We start from the raw sequence: 14,999 nt of genomic DNA, 5'->3' as shown, positions 1-14,999 counted from the left end.
ACTTGTAATTAAAAGTGACATGTTTTATCAATCGTAACTACAGTTTGATTTGTGATCAATGAAAATGTGTTCTTTTCTATTTCTCTCGTCTTGAATTTGTGTGAAGTGTTCCATCTCAATTATCAAATGTGCAATCTAACTTATTAACTTCCATTCAGGAGTCTTAGCGGGACATCATCGCTCCCAAGAAAGTCAATTCAAAATCGGCCTGGTCTCGTCAGTCTTCAGATTCCAGGCTGAATAGACTTTCTTTTTCCCCAGAATCCTTTACTTCTCCTGTGCCGCTTCTCCTTGGTCTTCCAGAAGTTCCTTCACCCATTCCACTTGCATTTGAACCAATGGAAGGGACCGGAAACAACAGTCCTGATACGAATGAGATGATGAAGGCTATCCTTCTTCAGCTGAGTGCCATGAAGGATGATATAGCCCTCTTGAAAAATGACCGTCTTTCTACCTCTAAAGATCCTGCTCATCAGCAGCCTCCAGTTATACCTTCCGTTCCTCTTGTTTCTCCCAGGCCAGCTGTATTGCCTGAAATCGAAGACTTTGATGAGTGCCAATACGCAGCAGAGAACTGTCTTCCCAGCCTGGGAAATCCTGATAAAGCACAGGAATTGGCTGACCAAATTGAGAAGCTGACCCGGGATATGGAAACCATGAAGTGCCAAGGTCTCAAAAATTTGGATATGTCTGAATTCATGATAGCTCCAGGGGTCGTACTTCCGCCCAAGTTCAAAATGCCAGACTTTGACAAATACGACGGAATGGGGTGCCCTCGTAGCCATCTCAAGTCAGTCATTCCTCTGTTGCAGCAGCACGGTTTATCCCCAGAGCAGATTGCTTTAGTGTTCCCTAGAACTTTGACTGGGACAGCCAAGAAGTGGTTTTTACATCTGAAGCCAGAAGAAAGCAGGACCCTTGAAGGTGTGGCTAACAAATTTGTCCAGCAATTCTCCATGGAAGAGGGGATTGACGTGACAAAAAGGGACCTAAAATCGCTGAAGCAAGGACCCAATGAGACCTTTACTTCCTTCATTCGGCGATGGAGGAGAAAGGCAGCACAAATGACCCACAAGTTACCGGATGACAATCTTATCAAGATTGCCGTCAAGAATCTTTCCCCCTTTTACTTCCCTCATATGTCAATCCAGTACTTCAATGACTTTGATCACCTGATCAAGACCGGGACGAGAATCGAAGACATATTGGCTAAGGGCGGCCTGAGAACTAGGACCTCCACCTTAGATGTCAGAGAGGGAAAAGGGCCTATGGCGCCTCCGAAAGAAGTTAACAATGTGAATACTGCTCGCCCAGTTAGAAGAGAAGGTCCCGGAGGAGTTCGTCCGGAAAGAAATGAGCCCAGACAATTCACTCCTTTACGCTATTCCCTATCTGTGGCTCTCAAAAAACTGTTGAGGGACAAGAAGATCACTTTACTAGAACCCCGGGAAGCCCCAAATCCTCTCCCGAAATATTGAAGAAAAGATCAGTACTGCGAATATCACCAGAGTGTTGGGCATTTGACCGACAGATGTATGGCACTAAGGCATAGGATCCAGGATAAGATCGAGGCAAAAGAAATTGCGGTGGAAGCTCTTCCTAATGTCACCAGGAATCCATTGCCAAGGCATGCTATGCCTCCTCTGAATGTCTATGCCATTCTTACTGAAGAGATTGTCCTGGACCATTCTCGTATATGTGCCGTTATTTCTGATGAGCCGTATATCTTGAGATGGGAATCCGATGATGAGGAAGTTAAACACGAAGAGCCTTATGTCTTGTCCTCTGCGCAAGAGGTTGGGGAATCCTCTGGATGCCCTTATGTCCTCAGATTCGAGGAGGAGGAGGAGAAAAGCGAAGTCCCATATGTCCTTAAGCTTGAGGATGAGGACTTGCTGCTGTTGAACGATCCGTGTGATGAGGTTCACCATGTTACCCGTGGTGGACGTGTCTTTAAGCCTCCCGAGCTGAGAGCAGAGAATCCCGCTGAGATTGCCAGAGCTGTCGAAAACCAGAATCAGAGGTTGAGTCCTGAAGAAGATGAGGACATTCTGTTGAAACAGCTTAGGAAGACTCAAGCTAATGTTTCTATCTGGGGTTTGCTGATGTCATCGCCTAAGCACCGTCAGGTTATACTTCGTGAGTTGAATACAGCACCGTCAGGTTATACTTCATTTAGTTTGGACTGAAGAAGTTGTAATTGTAAACAAAAATCCACCCCATCTTTTATAGCTAGACGTTTGAAACTGTGTAATTGCATAGGCTCCTCTGTGATTCAGCTTTTCACCTTGTAAATGAATCGCCTGAGCTTGGCAGTGAAAATCCATGGTGAGCCGCTTATAATAAAAAATAATTGGGCCCACCAATTCTAACCATTGAACTCCAAGAATAATATCAGCACCCATGATTAGGGCTGGCAACGGGGCGGGGCGGGGCCGGATGTTGCATTCCCCGTCCCCGCCCCATCCCTGCTTTGGGGATTGCGGGGAATCCCCGTCCCCGCCCCACGGGGGAAATCTAATCCCCATCCTCGCCGGGGAAGAAAATCCCCTTACAATCTCTGCCCAATGAAATAAGAAATGTGAGAATTGCTTACATATAAAATATAAGACAAACTCAAATCATAAGCATATTTTATGGAAATGATATTTGCACAACCTCGGTTGTCTTTTCTTCATTAATTTGCTCGTGAAAGCCTTTGGGAAATGAAATGATCATTTGATAGATCTTCAAATTTTAAATAAGTAATTTTTTATAATGCAAGGTACTAGTAATGAATCGGGACAGGGCCAAGGTCCTCCCCGTCCCGCCCCGGGGAATTTTTTAAATCCCCGTCCCCGCCTAGATTGGGGAATCCCCGCCCCGAACGGGCGCGGGGTGTGGCGGGGCGGATCCCCAGTTTTCTGGGTTAAATTGCCAGCCCTACCCATGATTGGAAGTACAAAGAGATCAACTTGGAACTGGTAATTTTGCGTACTCAAATTGACATTACTGCAAATTCCTTAACATTTTAGCCTTTCCCCATTACTGACCATAACTTGAAATTGTATGCCATGAATAACTGGAATTTGTAAATATTGTACTAATCGTTCTTGAACAAAATTATTAGAGCTACCACCATCAATTAATACAATGATTTTCCGTCCACCAATGTTGGCCTGACCATTACTGCCTTTCCCCATTACTGACCACAACTTGCAATGTCTCCTTAATTGAAATCTTTGGAAGACAACCCAAACTCCAGAAAACTTACATCTCTTAACCTCTCAAAGTGTGTAATTTAATCCTGTAATCCAACTTTTGGTTCAGCCTCTTTAACTCTCTCTATTGTATCATCTGCAGCCCTTGCTTGCATTGCCCGGAACATTTCTCTTGTCCTTCCTAGATTCTCCTGATAGGAGATCCCAAATACATCACCTATTGCTAGAAAATCATTAAAGCCTTCCAATTCTGGGTGCCCTGATTCTTCCTCAGCATTCAATAACAAGACTCCATTTCTTTTATCTCGCCTACCTTATTCACTAGGCTACCCTAACTGACCCTGTTCCACCTCAGGGCTCCCTGGCCCTAAACCCTGCACATCTTCATCTAGTGTTGCACGCTTAGATTCTAAATTTGCAATCGCCAGGTGTTTTTCCTCTTCCCAAAGACTCCTTCGCATTCGCCTTTCCTTTTCTAGGATCTTGTTAAAGAAGGGCAAGTTACGGAGGGGCATATGAAGCTTCTCCTCACTATTCATGGTGACCTAGGAAGGGGACACACCCACGCTTTGATGAACTGCTGCCCGCTCTTTAAGCCGTTGCTTCTTGAGAGGAGAAATTAACACCTCACTAGGAGTAGAAGATTCCATTCCTTGTTAGTTTTTCATTATATTTAAGAGTTTTTAGGAGATTGTAGACACCCCATTTTGACCAAACCCCAAATAACCTCGTTTGATTAAAATCCTATCAAATTAGTGAACTAGAGTCCCAAGATTTTCCTTAGGGTAGTTTAGGATCTCAATTAGATCCCTTTAAAATTTTGTCAAAATCCGTTAAAGTTTGCCTAATAAGACAAGTGTAATTCATAGTGTAGTGTAGTACAGTGTAGAAAGAAGGGAGTGGTTTATCCGATTAGATGTGTTCTAGTTAAATTAATTTCAGCAGTGGGGTTGTCCCTGGGCAAGTAAACGGCCCGAATTTTAATCTTTAATTTTCATTAATCAGTTTTCCAGGGACCACCTATTCTCCACACAAACAAGTTAAAACCTACATAAAAACTAAAAAGGGGTGTCTTGATATAACGAATGGGCCTAAAAAATTAAGCCAAATCTCTATAAATAGAGAGCTTGGACTTTCATTTGGGGAGTTCTAGAGAAATCTAGGGTTTTGTTTGTTATTAGAGAGCTGGAGAGAGGGATAACGAGAGTTTTTTTAGGTTTTGAGAAAAGTGAGTAGATCCGATCCTTTTCCTTTGCAAATTTCTGTGAAATTCAGACCTTGATGAATCAGATCTTGTGTTTTGTTGCTTGAGTGCTTACAAAGCAAGCTTAGAAACCATAGTATTGCTAGAAACCTTAAGTTTGTCTTCTCAAACCTTGTTTTCTCACAAGAAATCCTAAATCCACACTATGAAACCTTAAATCAGCAACTTCTTTAGCTTTTAAACCTCAGTTCTCATCTTTAAAATCTAGGATTTTTTTTATTTTGGATAGATCGAATCTTTAAATCTTAGATTCGAGTCTTTAGACAGCAATTTCGATTGTCAAGTGAAGCTTTTAGAAGAAGAAAAGAAAGGAGCTTTATTTGAGTTTGCAAAGAGGAACAAGAAAGAGGAGGAAAAGAGAAGAAGTTTCGAGTTCTATAATCTCAGGTTAGTTTATTTGTGCTTCGGAATTCTGAATATTTCTTGCTGGAATTGAGTCTTTATCAAAAATTTTGGTCGGCAACTCTGTCAGGTAAGTTATACTCATGGATCATAGTCTTTTTTGTTTAGATTATAAAGTTTGAACAAATTTTATAAACATTGCTTCATAAACTGCTGTTAGACTTCATAAATTTCGTATTATTTCAGTTATTTTCAAAAGGAAATGATGATTAGCAACATAAGTTTATCTTCTTGTTAATCTCTATTGGTGTATGATGATAATTAGTGTTCACTCCATGATACTGTTTGTGTATATATAATTATTGGATGAAGAGCTATAAATTTGTGGCTTGTGAATTGAACTAACTTTCTAATTTGCTGTGATTTATGAAATGATTTGATCTCTTAATTTGTTGTGTAGTTTGTAACTGAACAAATTTCCTAATTTGTTCCTAAAAAAAAAAAAAAGAGGAAGAAGAACAAAGAACTTTTGGAAAGAGAATTGATGATCACCAGTAAAATAACTCTATATTTTATAGGAGTAATTAATTTATTTAATTTAGAAAAATAATATCATTGCCATACAATATAATGGAATCTTGTCTGGAGCATAATTAAATGAGTACTTTTTGATCCTGCACTGTACTCGAAAGTTGGACAAAATGTATTTAGGAAAATATTCTCTGTTTTCATTTGTCAAATGATATCTTTGAGCCATCATAGCTTCCTAGAACTGAGTTATTGTAGAGGGAGTCCTACACTTGGTTTTTTTTCTTTATAAAAATGATCTACTGTTCTCAGACATCATAAGCAGAGATGTTTCTTTTATGGAGTCCACACATACCTGAACAGAAAACTATTGTAGACCATTTTCATAGTGTAAAACAGGAAATCTTAGTAGTTCATTTTCATTGTGTTTAAACTGAAAACTATTGAAGTTTACTTTCGTAGAGCTGAATTGGAAACTCTTGTAGTTCATTTGCGTGGTGTTAAATTGGAAGATTTTGTAGTTTGTTTTCATTTTGGTGTATCTGCTTATAGCAGCACATATTTTTTTATGAAATGTTCATATTTGAACCCTGACAGATTAGCATGCTTTGTTTAAAGGTTGTATTTTCCTTTTGATGTGTATTCAAGAGTAGATGATAGAGATGAGATAATAGTGCAAATATTTTGTTCTCTTGAGTTAAAAATTATGATTATGTCTTTATTGACTGTGTTCATATGCCTCTATTAATTGGCTGAGTTTTTTTTTTTTTTTTTTTTACATTTATGGTTATCAGTTTATATAGTTCAGGTTGATGTATATAAGTTTTGAACCTTGTATGCATCCCTTGTAAGAGTTGCTTATGTATATGTAATATATAGTTGATTCTTTAAGTTTCTGTATCATATTTTAAACCATATATGGTGAAGTGAGTAGCTTATTAGGTAAGAAGACTTTATAATAGTAAGTGGATAACATGCTTTGAACTATCGAGGAATTTCCTTTTATTGTGTTCAAGAATTGATAATAGTATTATCCGAATATGTACAGAGTAGATAACTCCATTTCTATTTGTCTTAGTTACATGATTAACCTGCTCACGAATAGAGGCATTGAGCCTAGTCGGCTTTAGTTATTTGTTTCTCCATAACATTATTATATATCAAAACCCATTTTACTTTGGTCCTTGAGTAATATTTGATGCATGATTTGGAGCTTTTACTTAAGAAATCTGCTGGTTTGATTTTGCTTTAGTCATTTCAATACAATTTTTTTCCCATTCTGCTGAAATAATCTGAAAATTAGTGTAGAAAATGTGTGCCGAAATAGAAAGCAGTGTAGTCTATTCCCATTATGCTGAAATAATCTGAAAATTAGTGTGGAAAATGTCATTGCGCCGAAATAGAAAGTAGTGTATTCTATTCCCATTGTGTTGAAATAATCTGAAAATCAGTGTAGAAAATGTCATTGTGCTGAACTATAAAAGGCAGTGTAGTCGATTCCCATTGTGTTAAGCTGAACTGAAAATCAGTGTAGTTCATTGTTATTGTGTTGAATTAAGAGTTCATGTAGTTCATGTTCATTGTGTTAAAGCGTGAGCTTTTGTAGGTCATTTATATTGCGTTAAGTTAAGAGCTTTTGTGGCTCATTTATGAGTGATGAATGGTTAGTTGAAGGTGATTGTATTATCCTGTGAAATCTGTATGCTTTTATACATATCTGAATTTAATAGTAGTTCAGTCATCCTTTGGTTAAATGCTAATGTAATGGTTAGGGCAAAACAGTAGTAGCATACTAGCATGCACTAATCGATGAAGTTCTTTTCTCAGACAATTTTTAGCATTTGTTGAGCCCTAATATATGCATTTCAGTTATCATCTTGAGCAGTTTTATGTAATCAAATAAGTCATTGGTGCAATACTTTCGACTGAATTATTCTCTCGTGGCTCCTACTCTTATTCATATTTGATCCTTTTGAATTAGTTTTAAAAAACCCATGTCTTATGATTTACACAGTTAAACATCATGTCATATTGTTTATTTAAATATCAACTTATGCACATCATAATCTTAAAAAAAAAAAAACCTGAAATGTTTTGGTATCTTGTTTATCTGATAAGTTTTCACTTCAGGACATACATTACTCACTTATATTACTTTAGTAATAGTTTCGACACGGTTTGGCTTTGAGTTCTGTTCTCCATTATCGTATTAAGCCCACAACTAAATTTTGATGTATGGAATCAAATTCTATTTATGAATTGCAAAAAGGAACAGATGAAATGATGTAGTTATCTGAACAATAGAATGCAAAAATCAAAGATAAAGCTTATGAAGCCTGAAAAGGCCTCATTAACCTGATGAAGATGAATTTCAAAAAATGACTCAAACATCACTCACATATTCACACTCTGAATTAAAAAATACTTGATGGAAATGCTTTCTTGATCCGTTAATGATCTTATCCAAACGGAATGTGATCGGAGCTAACATGAATTCACTGCAGCTGAGACAATTGATAATGATCAAAGCTTCTCTTTACGTTTTCTTTCTTCAAATCTTAAACTCCAGATCTCATGAAATTTCAAATTGTCACCAAATGTTTGTGACTGCACTTTTTAGAAGAGGTGAATGAACTTCAGATTACAATCTCCTTCAATGAAGTCGTCAATAGAAGAGGATTTTGCTTCCGAGCATGAACAAGCTCTCAGATCTCATTCTTCCAAGATCTCCCTCAAGCACTGTCTCTTTTGCTCAGATCTCTATATTAAATCTGATTTTTCTTTCTCAAAGCCCTCTCAAATCTCTCTCTGTATTTCCGATCTCTCTCTCGAACTCAAATTTCAAATCTGAGCTATATTCCTTGCTTTGTCTGATCCAAGCTAACGAAGTAGTAGCAATGCTTTCAACACAATTGCCTCTTTATCTTCTTCCCTCTCTGCAAATTTCTCAATCTCAACCTCTCTATCTCCTCTCAACTTATTCTTATACTCCAATTCAAACACAAAATGATGATTCTAAAAAAAAAATGCTAAAATTAGCTAGGGAAAAGAGATCATAGACAAATCTGAGATTTGAGGGTTTTTAGAAAGTTGAATCAATAGCTGAATATAGAAAGGATCAGGTTAAGGTAAAAGAAGAAGATGATGCAGGTAAAGTTGATCGGAGATCGCCAATGACCGGCTGGAACTTGACCGGAGCCAGGTCGGAGCTCAATCGGAGAAGATGACCGAGAGTTGTAAAATCTCTCTCTCTCTCTCTCTCTCTCTTTCTCTCTCTCTCTCTCTCTCTCTCTCTCTCTCTCTGATTTAGATTAGAAAAAACCTAATCCTCTTTGAGAAATGAAGATTAAACTGTTATTTATAGGCAAAGGCTGGTGCGGATATTGGCACTACCATTTTGATAGGCGCGCGGTTCGCGCAAAATTTTGATGGGCGCACGAAGCAATCGTGTCTTTTCTGCCCCAGGCCGCGTCCTTTCCAGGATAAATTCGCCCCCCTTCAGGATAAATTCACCCCCTTTTCTGGTTTACACTACGACACCGCCTCGGCTCGATCGCTAGGCAAACGCGCTCGGATTCTGACAAAATTTTACAGGGACCTAGATGAGACTCTAACCTAGCTTAGGGTGAAGTTTGGGACCCTAATTCATTCATTTGATGGGGTTTTGCATAAAATTGGAAGGTGAAGGGCACGGTCAAAATGGGGTGTCTACAGATTGTTACCCCTAAAATTCAACAGAATGTTTGCCCATTGTTCTTGCATCAATGTGCGCTGCTATTCTATCTCATTTGTCTTTTGAGCTTCTGTAGTCTTTCTCTATCACTCTATAGGGCTCCATACTCGGCCATGTCTCTCCTCTCCCATAACCTGAGAGAATACATCATCTCTTATAGCTGCTCGTTGAATAGCCGGGATGATGAGTCTGGTAGTCCATGAACGAAGACTGAAAATGAAGAAACCTGATGTCAAATTTGTCTAGATAAACAAATTAGTGTATGAAACTTAAAATGTATAAAGTTTTACTTGCGGGCTCACATGATAGTATAATAGGGCTTTACTTGTGAGTCTATATGACCGTATTAGTGCAGCCTACTTGTGAACGGTCAAATGAGATGGTGAATTAGGCTTACTTGTAAAGGCTACATGAAAGTAAACTAGGGTCAATATGTGAAACCTATTGTAAGTAGAAGTGCATCTCAAATATATAATACATTTTTTTATCGTTTTGTAAATCCCAAATACATAAGTTGAAGGGTCTGATATAAATGCAATATATTAGATTGACAATGATATGTGTAACGACATATTTTTTAACACCTTCATCAATGTATCCATATCAAAGGTACGTCGTTGCATATATATGTCAATGCATCGATTGACACACCCCGATTTATAAACTGTGAGGGGCCTACTCTGGATGGGATCTGGCCCTTGTTATGGCTAGGCCATGCAACAAAATCAACTCTCATGGCGATTCTAACCTTCCCATGCGAGAACCTAATTTGTTGCTTCTTTGTTTTTTCACTGCCCACTAACAACTCCATTGGAGTATGAGAATTTTTCGGCGTGAGTAGATTTTGATACATGCTCCATCGTAACTAGGCCTAACAAATAAATTATTTGGATCATTGAACGGGTTCCACTTCACCTGCTCATAATTTTTCTTTAAATGGTTTGTCTGTGCATCATATAGAAACTCTCTAATGTACGGTTTGCAAGTTGTCTCAGGGAAAAAAAATGCAAAGAAACCTTAAAATGTGATATTTTACGAGTAGATTTTTTTCAAGGAAAAACACCGGCAGCAAAGGTATATTAAAAGTGGGTGGTCCAACCATTCGGTGATCAAAACAATCTATCTATTGGTGTCGGTTGATGCTGAAATCTGGACTTGAGCCTAGGTTGAGCGTTGTAGATGAGCTTCGCTGTTTAGGATGACTTGCGATCACTGAGAATTCATTAAAGGGCCCGGTGTTTGGACACAGGAGCACGCTCTGATGCTCAAGTCAGAATGGAATACCAAACAGTTTAAATTAAATGCTAAAGCAGGGAGAGCTTGAAGAGAAACAAATGGTGTGGTTGTGTGATGCATACTTTGGAGTTTGGTCCCCCTTTGAGAGACTAGTCCCTGGTAGTTTGGAAAAATTAGCTTTAATGGAGTCCTTGTGATTGACCGACTTGCCTAAGAAGTCGGTTTCTATACATATCCTCGCCGTGAGCTAGGTTTCCTATTAGGGCACGGGTTCTATGATTTTTTTCTGGAAGAGGTGCCAAATGACTCTTGTGCTCTCGGCTGCCACTATGTGAACCTAAACGATATGTCTAGTTGACCGCATACGCGGTCCTAGCCTCACGCTGAACAAACATCCCAATCAACAATTTTTTGGTTGGTCGGATCAATGGATCCTATCATATGAACATTGCAAATTAAAAAAGAGCCTAAGAGACACCGTCTAGCAATTTCTTTCTCTTAACTCTAGGTTTGCAAACTACACATCTTTTCCTTAAGATTAAGTCCTATGAAATCAATAGTTTAGGCACCTTTAGTTTTGGATTTTGAGAATTGACCGAGTCCAAAATTAATCATCGAACTAAAATTTTAACTCCATTCTCAGTCCAATAATCACTTTTCGGACTCAAATCAATTCTCAAAATCTAAAACAAACAGTCTAAATGAGGCCCAATGGAACGAAGAGGCTAAAGTCATTTGATCAAGGTGGGGTCGGATTGACGGATCCTATCAGATGAACACATGTGGTGCTCACTTGGAACCTCCATTGATGAATGTATCTTCATCCTTGTCAATATTTCCAAATACTTTGAAGGGCGATGATAATTTTGCACCCCTCTTGGATAATTCACACCCCTTTAACGGGAATCGATGTCAAAGAGCATTAAAAGTCTTGCACATAACCTTCTTTTTTACGCTTTTTTATGTTAATTTATAGTAGACGGGTGCGAATTATCCTAGGGGGGTACAAATTTATCATCTCGCTACTTTGAGTCTTATAAGTTGAATTAATTAGTTATTGCAGATTTTGCATCTCTCAATACATTTCTAATGTCAGCTTCGCGGTTATCTTATGCCATGTTTGTGTTGGAGTTTGAGTACTGATTGTGGGTCCAAAACTAATTAATGGACTAAAAATTAAACATAAATTTGAGTCCACTAATCAGTTTTGGACTCACAATCGGTTCTCAAAATACAAAATTGAGCCTTAGAGTTCTAATCTTGTTTTGGAGCTTCTCGATCGATCTATACTTTTTTCTAATGTGTGGTGCCTCGATGGCTAGAACACGTAAATCAGGAAGAATACTTATCGCTTCTTTGTCTTTTATGTAGTGTGGGCACAATGAAGCTTGCTTTTTATTAAGTCGGTTACTATAGTGTGATGCTCCTTGTCGGCCATGACTGTAAGTACACACCACTTTTCAAGTGTAAAAGAAGGGCTATGTTTGGTTGCAAGTAATTACCTGGAACTTACCTCGTGGAATATTGGTAGGTAGTTTTTGCTTGTCAACCAAGTAGAGTACTGGTAGGAGGCATCATTACCAATATATAGATAGAGAAAAAAGTAAGAGAGAGAGAGAGAACATCATTCTCAAAAAAATCCAAGCAAAAAAATCACATTTTTGCAGTCCTTTGCTTGTATTTTGTTAGTATAACTGTAGAAGACATGGGTGACATGTCACTACACAAGGAGGATTCATTCGTCTAATGCCAACCAAACATAGCATATTGATGATGTGGCACCCAAAACTCAAGTAAAACTGGCAGCTACAAAAGCCAGGCTTTTGCGCAACCAAACAGAGACTTCTTTCCTATTTTACGAGGAGATCACTTGACCACTACTCTACCAAGACACAGGTAATTAAAAAAAACTAAATGGGTTCGTGAGAAAATAGCATTTGATTGATTCTACGTTGAAACATGACACCTGGATGGTCACGTGTGATCATCATAGCCTGGAAAACTAAGCTAAGTTAATTGGGCATGATCGACTAGTCACAATGGGGCCAGCTTCCCGTCCTATTGTGCCACAATCCATAGACAAAGATGACCCATACATCCACAGAAATACAGAATTGACTGCACCTTTCTCGATTGTACCCTCGAAAATAAGTTCTCTAAAGACTGGCTAACTCTTTTTCCATAAATTTTGCAAATTTGAATATTTCTTTGTTTTTGAGGAAAATTTAGAACTTGTTTGGTAAGCATGGAAAATTGTTCCTTGGATTGGTTTATTGTTTTTCTTTTATGATATTTATGAGCTTTTCCGTATGTCCTAACTGCCCTTGCAGACTTTGGATACATAAACAATCAAGATCAAACTTCTCATCAAAATCAGGTCACATATTTGGACTTGCATCTACTATCTAGACCTTCGATCTAAAGGGCCATGAGGCTAGGCCAATGGTCATGGTCTCATGCCTATGGATTTAAATTTCGGTTTCGGTACTAGTTTTGGCCTTCGTTGAAACTGAAATTTTTGCCGAACTTCGGCAAAAAAAATAAATAAATTAATCGTTTAGGAAATTCGACCGAAATTTCATTATATATTTTTTTTATAAATTTTTTTTTTTTTTCGAAGTTTCCAAAATTTCGGTTAAAAGTTAAAACTATGCTCATGCCAAACATTAAGATTAAGTCCTAAAAAATCAACTACTTAGCTTTTCTTGGAGAGACCTAAATATAATTGATTTTCTAACCTGTGGTGCCCGTTGGCTTGAGCACTTGAGTGGGGTAGATGAATTATTGCATCTTTGACTTTAAATGCAGTGTTGGCCACAATCAAACTTTGCTTTTTTAAAGTGGGCTGCTATTGTTTGATTCTCCTTATCGGCCACAGGGAACGATGACATTAACTAGTGCTCAAATGGGCCCCATTTGATTGGTAAAAATCTGTCCACTCTTGCTTTACTATCGATTCGAGATGGACGACTAGTATGAATTTGATGGATCTTGCTATTGTTGACAAGTCTATGTGAGGTCAAGATGGAAAGATTTGTATGACTTTTGGGGAAAGATTTGTATGAATTTTGGGGCATGTAGAGGAGATCCAAAGCAAGGCCCAACGATTCAGATCAATCTATATCCGATTGTTGGTCATTATTTCTTAATTTTCTAATCTTCTGACCATGATAAGAACGTGTAGGCGATGTAGCTAGATTTTTTTTCCTTTGTGTGGTGCTCCTTGCTTGCCACATAACCTCTCAAATATGAATTATTGCATCTTTTTCTCCTTACTTTTCTTCCTGTGTAAAATTTGTTTTACTCATCAAAAAAAAATTTGTTTTACACCCATTTTACGTCAAAAGAATGATCCATTACTTGTTTTTCCCCACTGCAAGAGGCTCTCTGTGCTAAAAAACAGAGGTGTTTTGAGTTCATAGTGATCTAATCTTGCTTTTTTGGAAGCACAATTTGTTAGTTCATTGCTGCTTTCTTTGGTTTTTCTCTCCAATACAGGAAGAAAGTATGGCAGATCTATTACTGTCTTCTCTTGTTGATACAATCGTTGCCAAATTGATGGATTCAATCATACAAGAGATTACATTAAAAGCTTTTCCGTATGTCCCAACTGCCCTTGTAGACTTTGGATACTCATTTTCCATGATTTTGTTTTGTAAAATTTGAAATCTTCATTGCTTTGTTTGAAAATTTAGGACATGTTTGGTAGGCATGGAAATTTAGGACATGTTTGGTAAGCATTGAATTTTTTTTGGTTTTTTCTGATATTTAAAAGCTCTTCCGTATGTCCCAACTGCCCTTGTAGACTTTGGATACATAAACTATCAAGATTAATATTATAATCAAAATCAGGTCACATATGAGGACTTGCTTCTATTATCTGAAGCCACGAGGCTATAGGTACTATGGTCATGGTCTCATGCCATACAGTAAGATTAAGGCCTGAAAAATCAACGACTTAGCTTTTCCTGGAAAGCTCTAAACATGATTGATTTGAAGAAAAAAAAACGAGTGTAAACTATCATGTTGTAGAGAAGCTATAATCTTAGAGTTCTAATCTTGTTTTTGGAGCTTCTCCATTTGATTCCAGTATTGATCCAAGTTTTGCCTAGTTATTTCTTGTTGCCCGGTATGAAACTCGTACTAAGATTTTTTTATCTTTCTTCAACTAAGCCCTCCACCTTAGCTTTTTTCTAATGTGTGGTGCTCGTTGGCTTGAGCACGTGAATGGCACAAGTAAATTTTGCTTTTCTGAACTATTGTTTGATGACATTAACTAGTGCTTAAATGGGCCTCATTTGATTAGTAAAAATCTCCCGACTGGTGCTATACTAACGATTTGAGATGGACCACTTGTATGATCCCATAAATTATATATTTTGGCAATATGTGTCCTATCATTAACTAATCTGATATATCCATTTGATGGGCCATGCTATGTGATGTCAAGATGGAAAGATTTGTATGATTTTTGGGGCATATATATAGGAGATCCAGAGCAAGGTCAATCAAGCCAACGTTTCAGATCATCTCACAGATGAATTATTGCATCTTTTTCTTTTTGGTCTTGCCTCACAATCAACTAACTTTTCTTTTCGGGCGGTGATAAATTCACCCCCTCTATGTATGAATTCACCCCAATTTTTTCAAAATGGAAGGTACAGCCCATACCGTAGGATGATCCAAACCGTCCATT

This window comes from Tasmannia lanceolata, unplaced genomic scaffold (assembly GCF_043159265.1).
Source record: "Tasmannia lanceolata isolate RefF3 unplaced genomic scaffold, GAP_Taslan_0.1 ptg000018l, whole genome shotgun sequence".
NCBI lineage: Eukaryota > Viridiplantae > Streptophyta > Magnoliopsida > Canellales > Winteraceae > Tasmannia > Tasmannia lanceolata.
Note: the sequence above shows the minus strand (reverse complement) of the source record.